Genomic DNA, 8,352 nt, shown 5'->3' with positions numbered 1-8,352 from the left:
CACTTATTACCGCAACGACAGAAAAAAAAACCCGGATTGTTTCAAATTAATTTGAACGGTTGGAAACAAATATAAAATGTAAGAAATTTTTAAAAAAAATTTAAACTACATGTATTGATATATTTTGACAACTAGATGGCGGGAGAGGCTAGCTACTAAACTTCACCTGACGAAGCAACGGTAGTCTGGATAAACGGTGCCGCCCAAATTCTTAAAGGTACACACACCAAACAAAATGTCTGATACTCATAAAACCTACAATTATTTTAGTTTTAAAAATTCTGCAAAAGATGGAATAATGGTTAAAAAAACATAATTCAGCAAACATAAAATCTCCAGAGAAGCAGAATAGCTCTCTCTCTCTTCGATACTAACAATCACAGTGCACACAACACAAATTCTGTAAAAGTGAGAAAAACATGCAACACTCCATTGCAGAGCTAAAATGAAATTTAATCAGATTTAGAGTCATCTTTATTTGACAAGTTTTTTTTATCACTGACTGTGTTTATCACTTAACACAGTCAGTACTAAGTGACAAACACTTAACACTGACTGTTAAGTATTTATCGAAGAGACAGTCAGGCAGAAAGAATATGTTTCTCTTATTTGTAAAAGTAGCACATTTTAGCGCTGCCCTGAAGGTAAAAAACCAAACAGTATGTGTCCAGGATGTGTGGGCTCTGCACAGATGCTCAGGTGCTTTTTTCCTTTATGCTAATTAACACAGGTCAATTGTAACCAGTCAGCTAAAACAAATTCTATAGAGCAGAGAAAAAAACAGAAATGTAAATATTTTGCGAACATATTTTTCAACATAACAGAAAAAAATTAAAGCAGAAAATGTAACGACATCCAACAATTTCTTTCTAGTACATAGCTGTTGTGAAGTTGTGCTGCTAGTTTGCTATCAGACCGATAGCAGGTATGGATATTAGTACACAGATGGATAAATAAATACATTTGTAGCACAGAAATAGCTCACAACACAAAGGACAATAGTATTTACTACTGTCACAATGACTAAGCCTTTGTCATTAGTCTCCACCTGGAGGAATGATGCACCTGTTATGAGACTAATCAACGTGGACAGAGAAAACCACAAGGTGGATAAAGCTGATTATTCGATTAAATGGGATTCAGTACAAAAAATAGATTTCTCAAAAGCAGCTGCAGTATTTTAACTTTCACAGCTTTAAAATGCCACTTATTTACCTCTCAGTATCAACGCCGTCTCATGTAAACAACCACAGCAGACTATCATGTGACCCAGTTTCAGCAGGGACAGTCAAAACAAACAGCTAGCTTGTTGTTAGGCAGAACACTGAGTAATGACCACGCAGGATTTGCTAATCGCCTGATAAGATCTTGAAACCAGAGCTGTTGTTTCTGCACCATCATATCACGAGAAGTAACACTGAGGAGACCTGCTGCCTGCGTTCAGGTGGAGACAGGTGAGGGGACGTGTCAGACAGCAGCATAGATTACTCTGATAAGACTATTGTCACCAACAGAAGCTGGGTTTCCTCCAAATGCAAATAGATTCAACACAACCACACAAGGTTTCTAAGTGAAACTACATGCATGTATCACAATTGTTATGAAAGACTTTACTTTAAAATCGATTAAAGGTGGGTATAGTACCCACAAATTGTACTTAAGTAAAAGTAGCAGTACTTCAACATATTTTTACACAAGTAAGAGTAAAAAAGTATTTGTAAAAAAGTCTTATCAAGTACTGAGTAACTGATCAAATTATCAGTCATTTAATATTTAAAAATGACATCATCAGATGGACAAACATATAAAGTTAAGTGGAACTTTTGGAATTTTAAGAACAAAAATTGCAATAATTTGTTAGTTTAAGTAACGAAAAATAACAAAATTATGCAAAAGAAAATTTTTCTAAATCAGTTTCTTTCAATAAAAAAAACTTTTGAAACTTTAACAGAAACTGCAGGTGTGTGTCTGAGTCTGGTGAATTTTTGGTTAAAACATGTTTGTTTTCATTCATTGAGTAGAAAATACAGAAATTGTACTCAAGTAAGAGTGGAAATACTTCATAATAAAATTACTCAAGCAAAAGTAAAAAGTGCAGTGTGGTAAACATACAACAAAAAGTAATTAAAAAAAAAAAGTTACTCAAATAAATGTAATTGAGTGAATGTAATTAGTTACTGCCCGACTCTGAAGTTAAAGCTGCAGTATGTAACTTTTATTAAAATATGTTTTTTACGTCTTTGTTAAAATTGTCACCACGTTGAAACAGTTTGCTATGAGACAGATAATCTGTGAAAACATCAATCTTCTCCACTTCCTCCCTAGCTGCTATTGCCGTCTGAAGAAATGCACTGCCCAGGTTAAAAACAGCCAATCAGAGCCAGGGGGCGGGTCTTAGCGCTGTCAATCAATCTCATGTACTACATGATAACTGTGCTAAACAACTTAACATTGGAGGAAAATTGTTTGTCCACCGTCATCAGTGGCTATGCTAACTAGCATTAGCATCCCCTATCAGGATGTGCTAAGACCCGCCTCCTGGCTCTGATTGGTTGTTTCTAGTTAGCACTGAGAGAAGAAAGAGATCTATTTTTTTTACAGACTATCTGCCTCATATCATACATCCACATCATAGTGAGAGCTTATACAGATATTTTAAAAATATATTTAAAAAATAAATAAAAGCTACATAGTATGACTTGTTCTGCAGTTATAGTTCAACATTTTCTACAACTGTTTATTTTACTTATATATTTTATGATAATTGTGTTGTAGTTTCCTTGTTTAGTGTTTATTGTTTGAATATGTTGTATTTACTGACAAAATTTGTGTAGTTAAATCATTTTAACCTTGTTTGCATAGCTATTGTTTGTTTTTAGTGACACAAATCGAGCATTGTCCAGGGACAACACATGAAAAAAGGCATTTGGCTATTTCTGACACATTTACAGAATAAAATGTTAATTAATATGCATTGTCCTTACCAAATAAATAAAATGAAAACAATCAATTAAAACTAGAGACGCTATGAAACATGTAGTTCTGTTGAATCAAATGAAAATAAATGTCTGCCTATTACCAACTATTAAACAAGTTAAATATGTAATAACACAATAAAAAGATTTATATCAGTGAAACTTAAGTAGATATTTTGCTCATTTGGAAAGTGAAGCACATTTGAGTCGTCGGTTTTATCTGCCAACCACAGTCTGCTGCAGATAAGACACAAACTGCTCATATATGGCTTTGCATAATCCTCCTTTAAAAAAATAGAGGATTATCCCTTTACAATGTAACTTAGTAATGACTTGGTAAAATGAGATTAAACCTCATGACACACAGTTATAGGAAACATGAAGTCTCAGTGACAGGGAATACATGAAAAGTAATGTACTGTATAGTCTGTTTACTATTCGAACAAATAGGCATTTGTAATGTGTCTGTTTGTTTCCTACTAGCTTAAAACTAACCCAGCTGTTCCAGTTAAAAATGGGAAACCAGTGGACCTGTTGACATTAGCTCATGCTTCATCTATCACAAGTGGGCTCCAATGACCCCAACCTCCGATGCTAACTTCAACCATTACCAGCCATGTAAGCAGGCTGCACAGTGGCGCAGTTGGTAGAAGGTCATGGGTTCGATTCCCTGCCTGGGGTCTCTCTGCATGGAGTTTGCATGTTCTCTCTGTGCATGTTGGGTTGTCTCTGGGTACTCCAGCTTCCTTCCACAGTCCAAAAACACGACTGTCAGGTTAATTGATTAAATTCTCATTAGGTGTGAGTGTACATGGTTGTCCTGTTTTTCTCTGTGTTGCCCTGCGATGGATGGATGGATGGATGGATGGATGGATGGCCATCATTAAAACTAACCCAGCTGTTCCAGTTAAAAATGGGAAACCAGTGGACCTGTTGACATTACAGGTCAACAGGTCCACCTGTTAAGCTAATAGAAATGTTTTGTGCAGCAGACGAATTGCAGCGTTCCAAGAGCAACATCATGTCTACAAAACAATCTAAGTCAACTCTAAAATAACTCCTTTTGTAACTTTGATCTCCCTTTATTAAGGCTCTTATGTTCCAAATGTCTTCTGGCATTTTAGGATTTCAGTTAACAAAATTATCCAGCCGTAATGGGACAGAAATACAGCGATTTGACATCCAAGACATTTTTATATTTTAAGATTCCTTCACATTCATTTTCTCTTTGCTTGAGCATCAACAAAGCCCAATCAACTGTAAAAAGACTTTGTGGATCAAACTTGGTGTCTCAGTTGACGAAGCAACTAAAGTTTTAATCCTTCTTGCTCCTGAGTTATTAATTGGGAGGCTTATGTCACCCAGTGAGGCAGGTCAGCGAGAGTACATGCATGTCGGATTAATCAGGGCTTAATTAACCTGGAGCTCTGGTTTGAAATGGTGCCCTGGTGGAGAAGTGTGGATCCCCTTTCAGCCTGGATACAGGGCCTGGGTGGGGACCTGATGACCTCATTGTTGTCAGAGCTAAACAACGGCCTCCCCAGGGACGACACGAGAACCCCCGAGTGTCCCTGATCACGCAGCGAGGAAAGTGATGGTGGTTTCCCTTGTTGATGTAAACAAGCAGCACTCTGGGGTTTAAGTCACCAATATCAGAGGCTGCACCATGTGTCACCGGGCAGATGTTACGGATGATGACTTTGCTTATGAAGGGGGAAGTCAATAAGTTTCCTCTGAGAAATCTGAAAACTTTCCAACGTCACTGACCTTCACTTCTGCATTACATGGAGCAACGGATACTCAGCTGTTTCTCTATTTATAGCCCAGTTAGGAATAAGTAGGATTCACACACAAGAAATAAAAATATCAAACTGATCAGAGACATGATCAATCAAGTCTGTATTGTTAGACAATAATTTAGAGCTGAGAAATATCAGTTTTCCCGCCTGATAGTAGAGGAGACGATTGGGGACAAAAATTGCAACATTTGCTACATTTTCAGCTGCTGTGGTTCAGTTTCTCACTGCTCAGAGTTAAACCAACCAAACCCTTTGGAAAACCTGTTCCCCTTCTCGCCTGTGGGGGCGCTGCACCAACAATCATTAACTAAAATCAAGATCATCATGGCTGAACTGATCTGAGAGCCTCTTGCTGCGATGTCATAAAATTGCTCAAATTGAAATTATGAAAATATTGCCTCATGGAAACACGACAATTTAGAAAAGAACATGTTTTCAGATAATAAACAAACCCATAATGGTTTGTTTTTGCTTTTGGAGCTATGAGATGGTTTACCACCTGCATAGAAATTTTTGTATTTTGCAGAACTGTAATGGAAACACTTTTTGGATTACACGAGTCACATGATCAACAGCGGGATGTTACTACTGCAGAAACGATGAAGAAGACGACAGGAAGTGATCAGAAGATGATGGTTTGTTTTTGTTTTTCTCTGGCTCCACCAGAGCTCTAACACCATCAGTTCATAAAAGGTTGTGTGCCATTTCAATGTGTTGAATTCATTGCTTTTCTGTAAAATGGCCGACTTCAATTTCCCCAAAACTCCGGATACGTAGCCGCTCCCAAGTAGCCAGGGTTTGTTGCTCCAATGCCTGAATAAAACGCCAACATCTCTTCTGATGGCTGAATTAGGAATATATTTGATGCAACTGTTTACATCTGTCACTGCCATAATGTTTAATAGTGGCATTAAACCATCATAAACTATGTTTAATGATGGGGGTTCTCATTTGGTGTTTGAATGAAAACCAAAATGTTCATTGAAACACCAAAACGCACAAATTTCTATTTAATTTCTTATTTAATTGAAACACTGCAATTGCAAAATTGTGTTTTCTTTTATATTAGCAGAATATCGACAAAGATCGGCCACATTTATAAAGGAAACACAGCCATTGTTAAGAATCTAGAGTTCCCTTTTTTTTTTTTAGATCTTCACTGAATTTTTGGGACTTTCCCATTGATCTGAGCGTTAGGTAATCAGTGCATACTGCAAAAATAAACTTCCAGAATAATGACTAACCAGAGTTAACTGGCCTTGACCTCAGAAAGACTTGAGGAAGTAAGTAAGTAAGTGTCTTCTGTCTGGAAGGCTTGTGTGGTGAACCCAAAGGCAAGCAGACTAGATGCAGAATAAAGAATTCAAGAATCAAAAAGAAATTGAAATGTATGCAATCCTACCAAAGAAAGCTCTGACTAAAATAAAGATTAGATGAAGGCCAACAGGTGCAAATGGTGAAACACATGAATGATTCAAACACCAAAATGCACAAATAGAGCAGAAATCTCTGCAAACAAAAAATGCTGCAATCACAGAAAAGACAAGCAAAAACCTACAATCAACAAAAAAAAAAGCAAACAAAAATGCTGTGACCACAGACCAAATGCTTCAACCACATTAAATACAAGCAAAAGGGAAAGTTCTGCAAATATAAAACGTAATTGTGCCAGACAAGGCAGGGGGCCGTGGTTTCCTGGGACCGTTTGGACCTGAGATAATCCGAACCGAACAATGTGATATTTCATATTGAAACCAGAAATGGAGTCGTGTGCAAACAGCCATGATGTGCTACAGATGCACATTCCTCCACGCTGTGGTGACCCGACCTACCATAACAGGGATCCGTTTGGCTGACACACATAGATGCACAAACACAGCAGGTCCATCTGTCCAAATGAATGAGGTAACGGTGCCGACACCTTTCCTCTCCCCTCACAAGAACCGTCCGTCAGATTTATTCACAGCGAACTCTTTATTGTGTTCTCTGTTCTGCAGTCAGTGAAGAATAACCATTTCAGTTTCACACCCAGTGAGCTGGTAGAAGAAAGTCAGGAGAGTTAGATTTGGTACTTTTGGATGGATAGTCACAAAAAATTTACTCAAAATAGTTCAATTAATTTACAATTTGTTCCATATCCTCTCTAATCTCAAGTGAAATTTATGTTAACCCCTTTACTGGCAGTACCAAAATCACCAAAAGCGCCTGAAAAGGCCACATTTTTTGTCTTATAAACCAGGATGAATGAACAAAATGGTGAAACATAAGTTAATATTTGAGTAAAATGCACATTTTTCTCTTTCAGAGATTACAGCTGGACTGCAGCCAGTCATCAGCAGGGATGGGGAGGAGGGGGATGAACAACATGAGGTCATTGCTGCAACCCAAACAGCGGCTCAGCTTTCAGCCAAGGTGACAAACGCCGAGGCTGTCTGCTTTGGTTACTGCAAGGCAAACAGCAGCTAAACACACACGGCGGGGATTCCTCAGCAGGGAAGGCGATACACTCATCATGTCTCACACCGGCCGACAAATCCAAAAAACCTCATTGGAGCGCAAAGTTAACCAGACCCAGTTCAAGGCTGGACTTTAAAAGACACAACAAGACACACTGGAAATGCAGAACTGACAAAATATCAATAAATATTTCATTTCAGGAATTAACATGTGAATAAGAGTGTGAGTGTGTGTATGTGTTGGGGTGTGTGTGTGTGTGTGTGTGTGTGTGTGTACCAGGTTTTAATATCCTTATGGGAACCTATTTCTGTCTACAATGTGGGGTTATGGGGACCATTGCTCCTTGTGGGGACATTTTCTTGGTCCCCATGAGGGAAATTGTTGTTTTTGGGTTAGTGGTTCGTCTGTGATGGTTGGGTTTAGGATTATGGTTATGGGCTAGGCTGTAGAAATTAATGGAAGTCAATGTGAAGTCCCCACAAGTGATGAAAACACGACTGCGTGTGTGTGGGCGTGTGTGGGCGTGTGTGGGCGTGTGTGGGCGTGTGTGTGTGTGAGGGGGGAATTAAAAGTCATATTTTCACCAAGTTTTTCATTCATTTAAAAATGTCACAATTTAAACTAAGTATTTACTTAGCCAGCTAAATATTTAGTTTATTAACTAAATAATTAATTAGAGTGCTCCAATACTTAAAGTGCAACTCGATTTTAAGTTTACAACCTAAACATTTAGAAAGAAGCTAAATCTATAGCTAGGAGACTAACTACGTACTTAAAAGCTTAATGTTTAGTTAATAAACTAAATAATTGGTTCACTACCTAAATATAAGTTTGAAGCTTATATTTAGCTTCTAAGCTAAATAATTAGATGGGAGCTAAATATTTATCTCACTAACTAAATATTAAACATTTAGCTCGCTAACTAAATATTTTATTTGAATTTGTGTTATAATATTTAAAATAATTTCTAAATGAACCCGGCGCTAACAAACTAATGTACTAAAATGAAATCTTGGATCTGGGTTATCACGCTTGGTCGTGGCTGATGTGGAGATATTTCATTCTACTGAGCACAACGGTTCATATCCAGTTAAATGTGTCATTTGGTTGAATTGGGGATT

Source organism: Xiphophorus couchianus, chromosome 18, assembly GCF_001444195.1.
Source record: "Xiphophorus couchianus chromosome 18, X_couchianus-1.0, whole genome shotgun sequence".
Classification (NCBI taxonomy): domain Eukaryota; kingdom Metazoa; phylum Chordata; class Actinopteri; order Cyprinodontiformes; family Poeciliidae; genus Xiphophorus; species Xiphophorus couchianus.
This window is presented reverse-complemented; position numbering follows the sequence as displayed.